The sequence below is a fragment of the Numida meleagris genome, chromosome 2 (genome assembly GCF_002078875.1).
Source record: "Numida meleagris isolate 19003 breed g44 Domestic line chromosome 2, NumMel1.0, whole genome shotgun sequence".
Taxonomy (NCBI): Eukaryota; Metazoa; Chordata; class Aves; order Galliformes; family Numididae; genus Numida; species Numida meleagris.
The window spans coordinates 86,567,141-86,579,941 of record NC_034410.1 but is presented as its reverse complement, the minus strand read 5'-3'; the positions used below and the strand labels follow the sequence as shown (position 1 = coordinate 86,579,941).

At 36.4% G+C, this 12,801-nt stretch overlaps 1 protein-coding gene across 1 annotated transcript in view; it reads right to left on the bottom strand.

The window, feature by feature from the left end:
- The window catches only part of GABBR2 (gamma-aminobutyric acid type B receptor subunit 2), a 465,848-nt gene that overhangs the window by 257,726 nt on the left and 195,321 nt on the right, over nt 1-12,801 (bottom strand). The gene's annotated exons all lie outside the window — the stretch shown is intronic.

The window sequence follows — 12,801 nt, the reverse complement described above, 5'->3', positions numbered from 1 at the left end:
ATATATATATATATTATATATATTTGTAATTTCTGTTCTGAAGTTAACTGCCAGCCCATTTCAATGACATGAACGATTCAGAAAAACTTCAAAGGAGCACACTAGAATGGAGTTTGAGAAAATTCTGATTCTTTTGAAATCATCCAGCACTTGCATCTGGGCAGCACAATAAGTATAACAAAAGCATCCAGAATATAATTCTGCATCACCATTTCCCCCACCTATATATATCACGAACATTTAAAGTTTTTTAAAAAATCATCCCAATAACTAAAATAATTAAAAGAATAATGACAATACCATCTTCCCTGTTGGCTGTATGCATACTGGCCCAGATGAAGTTGTACTACAATCACCTGAAATTAGCCATATAAAATGTTGTCAGATATCCATCAAAATGCACTACAATTTCAATTTTCCAGTGTCTATTCTAAATCCTCTAAAGTCTACATTCTGCACTGAACTCAGGAAGCACATCTCGCCTTTACACAGGAATGAGACCAGGAAGAATAGGGAAGAAGCCCATTAGCCTATCAAAGTAAACACAGTCCTGCCAAGAAGAAGCTATCATGTACTGGGAGTCAGGAGGAAGGCATGTGAATTGTTTAGGAAAGGTTCTTTTTTTTTTTTTTTTTTTTTTTTTTTTTTTTTAACATTAAAGCTGTGTAGACATTTATATTTAGAATTTTTGAAGCTGCAGAGTTCTGTGATGTTTCATCTATTTATTAATTTTAGATCTCAGAGAGTTTGTTGAATAATGTCTGGAGGAGCTCATTTCCATAAAAATAATGGCATTCCAAAATGCCAGAAGTACAGATGACAGGAAATCACCATGATACCTCTACTGGAGACATTTCACTATTTCTACTGACCATACATCACTAATTTGCAGGAATATCAATCCACTGACATGGAACCAGACTCTAACTTATATGAGCACATCAAATTAAGGGGACAGAAAAATTATTACTGACACTTTGGTCTAAAAATGTATAATAGAGAGAGGAAAGAAGGAGAGGAACTTCCCCCACACACTCTCAGCAATTCCCTGGGTCACAAGCTGTGTTTCTCCTATGTTTATTCTGAGGGAGAAGAGAAATGAAGAAAGTGATAATACCCCACAGTGTTGTGCTACTCTTAGTTTCCTATTGTTTCTCTAGACTTTTATATAATATAGGTTAATAGATTAATTTTCTGCTTTACACGGGAAAGTGACATCTAAGTGTCCTCATACAGTGTCTATGCCATGGTGGGAAATGAGCCTACAGTAACTGTGTGGAGCTATTTACTAAGGCTATTTATCTCAGTCAAAACAACAATATCCAGAAGCAGGACAACTACCCAGAAGCTATAGTGGATTGAATGGGTGCTTGGATCATGTAAAGGGTGGAGCCCTTACTATTAACCTCTGTAAAATTCCCGATGCACATAGTTGCTTATGTCAGGGCTCTGACAAAAAAGGTTAATTCATTTTCGATTTATTAATAGAGACCACTGAAGAAAAGTAAAATGGCAGCAATAGCCTCATATATAAGAAAGACAAAAAGCACTGTGTTGGATTTTCTGGACTGCGGGCATTTCCAAGATATTTTTCAAATAAGCACAAATGAGCTTTGCCAATTCTTTTACACAGCCAGCAGGAACATGAACATATATAACCAAAACAAGATGTAGCAAGGAACTAAACTGCAATATGTTGCAATACACTCAAAGCACATTAATAAGTTGAGGGTGCCACTGTCAACCCCTGCACGTCTTTCCTAAGGGTACTTTGTGAACTGTACGTAACCATCTGACATAAGGACCGAGTCAGGACAAAATATACTGAATATTAGCAAAGCTTAGCATCTCTCTTATTTAACATCCCAAAAAAACCCCATGAAAATTTAGAGGAAACCATACCATAAGATTGATTTCCAATTTGAAAACAGACTGCAGTGAGAGGCTAAATGAGCTCCAAGATGGATTAGGACAGAACTGAATCTTGATGATACAGTCTGTATATGATAAATTACCAACTTAAGAAGATGTTTTAACTCCAGTCACTTTAGTCTAGTAGACAAAAATACATAAAATACAGTATGATACATGCCTTAATGTATATCACTAGCCACTGGGACAGTGACAAAAAATAGAGTAAATTTCCAAGCTTTCTAGTGCTCTTGAGCATGAATACCTAGCAAACAACAAAATTATGCATCTGCGAGATAGAGCTTGCAGTATTTTTCTTCAGCAAACAAAGAAATCTGGGTTTTGACTATGGGTCAATAATTTCATGCCAGAGCTATAACTAAGCTTTCATATTCTGAACTTTCTATAGGCATTCTGCATGATTCCAAAAAAGATATTCTTCACTGATTTGTACCTCAGTGTCCACATTGCCAAAATGAGAATAAACATCCTTAGATAACAAAAACAATCAAGTTCTTTTTATCTTCCTTAGATCCACTGATGAAAAATACTGATAGCTTCTGCTTCCCTGGTAGGAACTGGCATGAAGCAGGGATGTGATGTACTGGGCCTGGCTGGGATGAAACTGTGAAGTTAACTTTCTTCACAGTAGCCTGTCTCATGGTTTCATTCTTAAACTAAATTTTACAAGAATGAGGCCTGTCATACAGAAAATTGAAAATGAGTGTGTATTCAGTACTAGCTAACATTTTTATTTTAAACTGCCATGGAATTCCTACTGCTATACCGAAGGATCTGGGAGTCTCGTTTAAGGCTACTTGGATTTCTACTAAATGTAGATCACTTTCTTATGAATTACTACACACTGGTAGATAGTCATTCAGCAGAAGTGATACTTTTACAAGAGAAATAAAAAAAATAACCCATTTAATCACATATAACACATTTATTCCTGTGCAGATATGTTAGGCCAGTAGTTGTTCCACATTTCAGACAGAACTACCTGATTTGTTGATTTTTGTTGTAAACTTGTATTGGGTTTATAAGGCAAGGTTTTGGGAGGCTGGGGGGGAGGGGGGGGGGCAGGGGAGGTGCTGCAGGAGTGGCCTCTGTGAGAAAAGCCCAGAAATTGACCCATGTCAGGTAAGAAACAGCTCTAGCTCAGAGTTCCCAAAGCCTTCCTTTTTTCTCATCATCCTGCACCCTATGCATTTGACCTCTGTCTATTATCCTCTCTCTTAACAGAGGGTCATAATCTGGGAGGGAGACCCTTGTGGTTCCTAATTTAAAACTTGTCAGAGGAAAGCAGCAGAAATGTTCAAGATATCTTTTTTTTTTTTTTCTATTGAGACATTTCAACTTAGGATGAGTTGTGTTTACTGGCTATAAAGGGGACCTAAATGATCAGCTTAGTCTAGACACCACTGTTTAGATGGCCAACACTACACGCTACACAAAATGAATCCCAAAAAGCAATTTCTGCTAGCAAAGTGTGCACATTCTGGCCTCAGTGAGACAATTCCGCTTGCATGTTCTCAGCTCAGTACAGTGAATATTTAAGAGGGCCAAATCTACATCCAGTTTTCTTTAGATGATGGAAGAAAAATCTGTTTTACTGTATCTACCCAGAATCAATGTTTATGTAGTTTTGCTGTTAAAATTTGCCTAAAAGTATTAATCAACAATATGCAGGAATCCTATCTGTGAAAAAAAGCTCTATCAATAGTAAATTTAAGAAACTGATGGGGAATATTTTCCATGGAAAAACAAAGAAACAAACAAAAAAACCACCCAAGCAAGTTATGCAAAATATTTAAAGGACACAATGTTGATGCTAAACAAGGCAGTCAGGTCTGTGGGGATTTCTTTAGTATTGTATTTGTAGAACTTCACAAAGGAAAAGTAATTCTGAAGAGAACAGAAACATTGAAAACAAGTTTCCAGTTGAAAGGGTGTTGGCAAGCTGCCGGGTTTTGTCTTTGACAAGCATTTCTAATAAAGTGCTTAATATTCATATGAAAGAAAGTATTAATGAAACTATGGTTGATGGAATCCATCACAGAAACCTAGAGAGCAAATAATGTGGTTTTTCATTTCAGCAAACTGGACAAGCGAAGCAAAGCTGGTTTAGGGACAGGCCTCGGGACAGATCGTAGAAGACTGACAAGGGTAACACAGAGCACTTTTCTGTTCCACGAGTGCAAGAGCAAACACTTTTGCAATCATTAGACCTGACAGAGGCAAAAAAAAAACCCACGAGATTTTACTAAGCTGTAGGCAAATTAGTTTGCTAGTACATCAGAACATCACGGGCTGAAATTAAACAAAGCTAAAGTGACGAAAATGAGTGGAAAGCAAAAGAAGAGCTGAAGGCTACACACTGTACTGCAGTGTATCATCATCAAAAAGATAATTCATATATTCGCCCTTCTTCTTCTCCAGGGTATACCATTTCAGTGTGATGCAGAGAGCCCTAAAGTCTCTGGAACTGCAAGGAGTATAATTTCTCAGTGTAGCCAAAGAACAATATCAGAGCTGGAAACTTTGCAAGCAATACACTGCATAAGCATAAGCACAGCAATTTGGATCTCTGCTAGCCTAGGGGTCTCTGAACTCTTATGAATTTTTACTATGATTGTCAGCACTGAATGCAAAACACTATTTTAAAAATGCAGATATATACAATTTGTTCTAAGAATTTTGAAACAGACTTTTCTACCTTCCATCTCTGTATTACTGTCTTTGATGTTAACACAAACTGTTCTTTTACAGTCTTAGAGAAGATGTCCTGAAAACACATGTAGGCTTCTTCAATGCCAGCAGGCAGAATGTTTCTAAAAAAAATGGCTTGGAGGAAATGACAGTACACTTTTCATTGATAAAGTTGCTGCAGCTGGATTCTGCAATCTCTCTCTTTTTAAAAAAATATTTAATACCTCATAACAAAGATCACTGTAGGTAAATTAAGAATACAGTTGATCATACCTGTACTACATGCAACATCAACAGGCAGGAGAATCACAGAGCGGAAGTTTTCAAATTGGAGCCGTGACAAGATTCAAAGTTCAGCATAAATGAAAGGAGGAAATTTGGGCAAGTTAGATCTGGGAGAAACATTACCACTTCCTTCTTTAGGACTGCAGACAGGACTTATTGTGCCCTGTGCTTGAAAGTAAGTGCAACTGTGGATGAGAAGGGTTCCAAATTCAACAGGAGGTATGTCTTATAGAGGAAAACTTGCTTCTATTAGAAGCCATGGTTTCAGCAATCACCATGCAAAGCACCACTCTGATAACTGCAAAGCTTCCTCTTCCCCACACATATAATTTGACTAATATGTTTTCCTACATGTTTTTTATTTCTTAGGGAGGGAGACTGCATGCTGGGATAAGCATCTGAGATGTCTCAACAGTTTCCCCTAGTCCCTGATATCTGTTTGTTCCGTCTGATAAATTGTACTTGTTAAAGGAGATTTGCCCTGCCCAGCAGAAGAAACTAACACCATGTATCTCCTTGTATCTCATGGTGTCCTTTTAGTTTCTCTAAACCTCAATTTCGATTAGGGACGTAAAATGTATCAGATCAAATTTCCACTACGTCCAACTGCTAAAAACAAAGTCACAATAAAGAAACTGCTGCTCAAGAGATGTTACTAACTGTGATTAGAGAAAAACCAACATCTGCTCATTTTCTTCACCCTAACAACTGCCAGCTCAACATCCATATACAGGCTGAACCTTAAAACCTTAAAAAAGAGTTTTGAAGTAAAATGTGTGAAATGTTCTCTATAATGCTACCTAATTTTATTCTGGAATCCTTCTCCCTCTAGTACACGTGTTATTTGCAGAATGAAGTACAGGAATTCACCACCCACCTTCCTCCCTCAGAGAAGTACAGAGCAAACACAAGCATTTCTTGTTATGCATTTGTTTAAGAGTATCTGGATACATTCCTTGTTTTCCACCCACACCGTACCCTTCTGGAATGGGCTGTGCTCCCATTTATTGCAGTAGCAAAAGTACTTGGAGTTACTGCCAGAAAAGAATGCAGATGTCTGAGGCTTTACTGATTAGAGATCAGTCCTAGTGGCTGGCTGACGCGAGTATGAATTCCTTTGAGAGGATTCAAACAGAGGGGAACAGAATACAGAACTTCCAGGTCCTTGGTGAGTTCTCGAAAGAGAAGCTAAGTTGAAAATATTATCATCTGCAGAAGCAGGGCTCCAAGAGAAAGGATTGGCCTCCATTATCCACAGACTGCAACACTCTGTGGTTTAGATGACTCCTGAATATACAGAATCATAGAATATCTTGGGCTGAAAGGAACTTCAAAGACCATCTTGTTCCATCTCCCCTGCCACAGCAGTGTTGCCAGGCACTAAATCAGGCACTAAAAGAGCTGGATTTAAAATACACATGAATCTCAGTATTATCTCTTGGATACCTTTCCCAGCTCTTTGGCCTGTGTTTTTGCCATCTCTGAATCTGACATCATGAATGCATCCAAAAGAGATACATACATCACTCCATGAATCATGTAAGAAAGAAGAACAAATAAACTTTGCAATTCTTGGATCTATGGACAAGGAGTCTAAACTCTTTTACTGATCTATCTTTATCAGCCGACTTAAAAGATCATCTGGTGTCAAAGCAAGTGCAGGGAGATCTGGAAACTAAGATGGAAGACACTGCCAAAACATTTCTAATGAATTTAATTCCTATTTACAGCTTTCCTCTATTTGTTTCAAGAAACATATAATTTACCTTTTGACATTTACAGAAAGAGTTTTCTCAAGTCCTCTTTAACTGTATTGACTGCAGGTGTAGTTTAGAAACGTGTGTGCTAGAAGTGTTCATGCACTAATTCAACCAGGGAATACTAACATAACGTCCAAGTAGCTTGTTTAATCTGTACTGATTCGTGTCAGTGGACAAAGGAAGAGCCATTGATGTCATCCATCTGGACTTCAGTAAAACCATTGATATGGTTTCCCACAACATCCTTCTCTCCAAATAGCAAAGACATGGACTTGATGGGTCGACTGTTTGGAGGATGAGGAACTGGTCATGAGATTATATACAAAGAGTAGTGGTTAATAACTCAGTGTTTGAATGGAAATCAGTGATGGGTGGTGTCACTCAGAGGTCTGATGGTACTGGGACTGATGCTCTTTAATACTTCATCAGTGACATCAACAGAGGGATTGAGCGCACTCTCAGCAAATTTGCATACGATGCCAAGCTGTGTGGTGTGGTCAACATGCCCAAGGGACAGGACACCACCCACAAAGATCTAGAAAAGCTTGAGCATTGGCCCCGGTGAACCTCATGAGGTTCAACAAATCCAAAGTGCAAGGTCTTGCACCAGGGTCATGGCAACCTCCACTATAACTACAAGCTGGGGGATGTAAGGATAGGGCACAGTCTGCCAAAAAGGACTTGGGATTACTTTTGAAGTGACGTACTTCTAATTATGTCTTCATTTTCTAATAAAAATTCATATTTTTATGAAATAAGATCTCCACATGGTCATGTGATGCTACTCTGCTTAAACAAATAGAAAATCTCCAGTTGCTGAAGGAGTTCAAGGTTACAATTCTGTTTGATTAGATATAGGAAAGAGCAGGGAACAGAGATTCTTGTTAAAAATATAGCACATCTAGAAAACACAAGAAGTTATTATGGGAAGCCTCTTCATATACTGAAGGCCACACAACACCTTACAAATGCAAAGCTTAAATCTATAACAAAATACTACAAGCTTCAGCTATAATGTTCTAAAGGAAGGAGCTCTAGAGGGGAGAGAATTTGAAAACATCACCCACATCTTAGGTTCCTACAAGAGCTGGAATCTGTGAAAATCCTGGACTAGGTAACTAGAAAGTAATTATTATAAAAACCATTAGCCTAGTGCCCATCACTGGAAAAATAATAAAATAATAATAATAATAAAAAAAGCTCAGAATATGCCAGTAACAAAAATTCTTAGGAAAAGTGGTAGGAATGAAGAATGTTATAAAATTTATTGAGTCATGTCTCTCAAAAGCACACTTTCATTCAGACAAGACATTCAATTTAACATTGTAGGTTACTTCTCACCTTAAAATGCCTTTTTTTCTTTAGCTGAGTTCACAGACTGTTTTCTAAAAATGGAGACAAACATAGGATAAGATTCCGCCTCTCAGATTTCTCCCTGCTAAGTCATAATCCTGTGACTTTCCCATAATCTCATGACTTCTGAATATTTGCCAAAAACCTGGAGAACTATGATAAGTCTAATATTTTAGCAGTGTTCAAAATTTCTAGAAGTCACAATATAACTTTGGCTTAAGGTACAGCACCAGTACAACACATGCTTAACTTCAAGCAATTTAAGAGATGTATTTTCTTCCTGACTCCAGATTACCTTACAAAGGGAATGGATTATGTTAAATTTACATACTCTTCCAGGAAGGTTCATCATTCCAAAAGGCATTCCATGGATTTTAATGTAACCTCTGAGCAATCCAAACCTTGAATTTTAATAAATTGTTTCAAAAATAGTTCTTTCAGATAAGTTAACTTATCTCTGCTAAGTTAGACAATATCATATTATCATATCATCCTATGTGCACAACTTTTAAAATTTATCACTGCAGTATTGATTTTAATTTGAAAATATCCTGCAACTGTCTGATGAATGGAAGATAATTAGACCTCCAATCAAAATATTAGGGTTGGAGGGAGGGGAAATGCTTTCAAGTTAAATAGTTAAACAACTGTTCACAATCTTATTTCATTCTTGTATTCTCATCTTATTTAAAAAAAATAACAAAAACAAACAAAAACATAAAAACTCCCAAACATCAAAGCATAGCAAAATCTAAAAAAGAAATATGATGCAGTCATATAAGCAATATGTAATTCTAATGTCTGTCACAACAAGCACTGCCTCAGACCATTTCTTCAATACCATCTAATAGCAATTTTATTTGAGTTTAGATTTGCCTTAGTTTCAGATAAAGTGATGATTATTATATCATATGCATTAAGAAACTCAACTATATGGAATCTCTCAGCCATGAACCACTAGAGGTCTGCAGGCTCACGTGCAGGTACTGATCATTCCACTGCTTTATCTGAGATTGGAAATACCAGTCTGACATATATGCATAACATAAGGTTTAAAGAGCGGTGAGCATTTCTCTTAAAAAAAAAAAAAAAGTTTGATTTAGTTTTGTTCAATGCACCTTAAGTTTAACAAGAATGTTGTCAGCTCATGGGAATCCCAGGGCCACTTAGGTTGATAGCTGAGTCTGTCTTCAGTGCAAAATAACACAATTGCAATGATTTACTCACTAAGAATAGCATTGCACCTAGCTGCAATTCTTTGCCAGGTGATGTTGTAGCCTCTTTTCTTTTTTTTTTTTTTTTGTTTGTTCTGTTTATGGAAGCTAACAAAAATGAATAATGGGAAACAGAAGAAAAGTTGAAAATTATTGGTTAAAATACTACCACCGTAAGAAAAAAGAGTTTCTTAGCATGAACGATATTTCCACAAAAGGCCAAAAATACACTTATGCATGCTCTTCCGAAAATCCCAGCAAGTGATAACTTATATTTTATGTGCCTAAATGTCTTCTTTCCAGATTCTGAACTTATTACAATGAATGTCTTGGTCTCTTTACATTTCTTTGTAATTTTAAATTGTTGCAATGTCTTCTACCACTTAGAAACAAGCAAGCAAAGATGTAATTTCTTGTATATATGGATGGTATCCCGCAATTCTAGAAGAAGCAACTTTCATAGGCTGCCTGTGAAGATCTTAATGTATCGAATTATGGAAAAGCATAATTACCAGATAGAAAAGGGAAAGATATTCTTCTTCACAAGCTCAGGAGAACTTGAAGTAAGCTGTCCCTAAGATTTTACCCTAGCAACCAAGCAAGAATCTGGAATTGAGTGATATGATGGACAATCTCAGACACATTTGTGCCTCCACTAAGAGGATTATCTCCATATTTTTTTTTATTAAACTCTCTCGAACTTTTTTGGGGAGAAGAAGATTTGGGCTTTTGAGAACATGAACTTGTAAGATTTTGCAAAGGAAAAAAATGAACAAACAAAAATGCATTAAGGCAGATTAAATACAGATTTTGTTTTACTAGGAGTTTTACATCAATAGTTCATAGCTTTCAAGGTATGCATCCTAGTTTGGTGAAAATTTGCTTTTGTTTTTCTTTTAAACCAGAGAAAGAAAAGTAAAAAATCTCTTTGATATAGTAAGTATTTAGTCAAAACAAGACATCCTTAAAACAAAGGAAGAATAGACTATCTTGATATCTGTCTGGTAAAAATGAAAAAAAAAAACACAACAACAAAACAATTTTTGCCAGAATGTTAGTATTCTAAAGAAAGGATCAATTTATTTTATTTTCAGTTGACTTAAATAGTACTGAATATTAGGCAGAAGTTACTTGTTTTGTCCCAGCTCTGGCAATCTGAGTTAGGAGAAAATCGCTCCTGTCCTGAAAGCAGCTGAGCACATGGAAATAGGAGGACACCCTGACTGGAACAAAGAAAGACACAGCAGGCAGGAATCTTTTAGTTTTCCTTAGGAGTAAAATATGAACGAGTAAAAGAAATCTGAAAGGCTTTGTGAAAAGAATGAAATGAAGGGAAAACAACCAAAGAGATTGATAGAATGTATAAGAAAGTCATGGGAGCTTGAAAAAATAAGAAACAAAGAAATATTAAGAAGAGATGGTGTGAAAAAGTTCAGCAGTTAAACAATAACATTTATCATGTCTGTTTGCCTGCTTTCACTTTCTTCTCTCTATGCCTTTTCCCATATTCTTGACTGTCTTCTGTCTCACATCTCTTGTATTCTGTCTGTCTTTCTACATTACTGCACTCTATGTGGGTACAGGGCTCCTCCAAGGATGAAATTACCACATACTGTTTGGAGCGTCCAGCTTCAACATTCCTAGTATATGGTAAATTTTATGCTTTCAGGCTCACTCTTGGAGAAAAAGTAATAATTTCTTTCTGCTCTGCCAACTCTTCAAAATGTGATGGAGGCTGGAAGTTTCTGCTCTTGTCTTTCTTCAGAAACCTGAGAAGTCAAACAACACAATCATACCTTGAAATCTCCACAGCTTGTAACTACAGCCACCAAAAACTGGTGATCAGGCTTGTTTTCTGGCTAAAGTTTGAAAGGTCACCAGATATCTAATTTCTTTCCTCTGCCTAATCCCTCTTTGCTCCTCTGTAACTCTCTCAGAATATCTACTTATCCAATTAATTCTTATCATAAGTGACTATTAATTCAGAACCTAGTTTGCAGACTCCATAGTGAGATAGCAATACTACAACAAACTTCTAGATTAACTTCTAGGTAAACTTCTAGACTTCTGTCCAGCTTTCTCTACAGAAATAGATACATACTACTTGGAGAAGGCTTGTTGTTTACTAGCAGCTTTTCTTTCAGACAGTTTTCTTTTTCCTAGTATTACATTTTTGGAAGAATTTTTATTTGTAAGTGCTAGATGATTTCAATTTAGGTGAAATGGATTCTGATGAACCACAGATTTTTAAAGCAGATGCCACTATACAAAATACAAAATAAGAAGAAATCTTAGGAATGTTAATCATGTCAACCAAAAAAGGACCATTTTGTCCACTTACAAGGGAAATTTGGTTTTAGTTTTTTAGTATTTTTAGATCATTAAACTCAGTGAAGATGGTGATAGAATCACGAGGCAATGTTTTATCTTCCATTTTTTATATTTTTAATCTGTTTCATTAACTTACAGAACACTTCTCATTTTTTCTGTCTTTTTGAAATGCCACGTACACTGATAAAATTACATTAGGAGTTCTCAATATTTCCAGGAAGAAGCAGAGAAATCACATAGAGAGATGACTATTAAGAAGTACAGAAAAATAAAGAGTCACATGAGATGAACAGAATTTAACTTGTTTTAAAAACAATCCCAGACATTATACTCAGTGGGAGGGAAATATATATTAAAAAAAAATCTAGAAATACCATGAATATAATACCAAGTGGAAAGCTAAATGCAATTCAACTGAATTTTAACATGACAGAGGAGCAAACAGAAACAAGTGAAGACAGATTAGAAGTGTCCTGTCATAAAACAATGAAGTCCAAATCCTCATTAGTGTATAAGTGCAATCAAGTGGCAACTTTCAGTTTGAAACATGCCTTGAGCTTGTATGAACAAAATGAGCAATATGTAGGAAGGAACAGTAGAATACGAAGGCAAATGAGAATCACTGATTAGGAAATACAGCATTACTTGAAAATCATAACATGATTACACCTTTCTGTTTCATAGTCATGTTCTGAAACCTTTACATCTGCAACACTGGTGGCTCCCAACAGTTTTGAGTTGATAGCTAAGTGTGGCTTCCTTCTCATGACTCTTCACACCAAACCATGAAATAGAGCAAACACAAACCACAGGAATATCGCTTGGATTGTATTCAAAGTACAATCCCAAGCAGGTACTGCTAGAGAGTAGCAGAACTAGAGGCATCAGTTCCTGCAGAATCTCCAGTCAGCTGAAAGCTCACCTGGGAACTAGAAATTGAACATAGTCAGGACTTTTCTGAGAACAGTGTATGCAACACCCATAATTCTTCAGGGATCATAAATAATAAAGCTAGCCATGCTTTCAGTAGCAGGTTGGAACAGACAGTCTCCTGAGGTCTCTTCCAACCTAAATTATCCTATGATTCTATGCCATAGCAAATACTTAAAATTGAAAATCCTGAAAAAAACAAACATTTTACAACCTCATTTATAAACCTTTGCCATAGAACCATTAACTTTTGAAACAGACTCTTCTCCCAGAGGATGAGAATAGGGCAGTAATCCAATAAATCT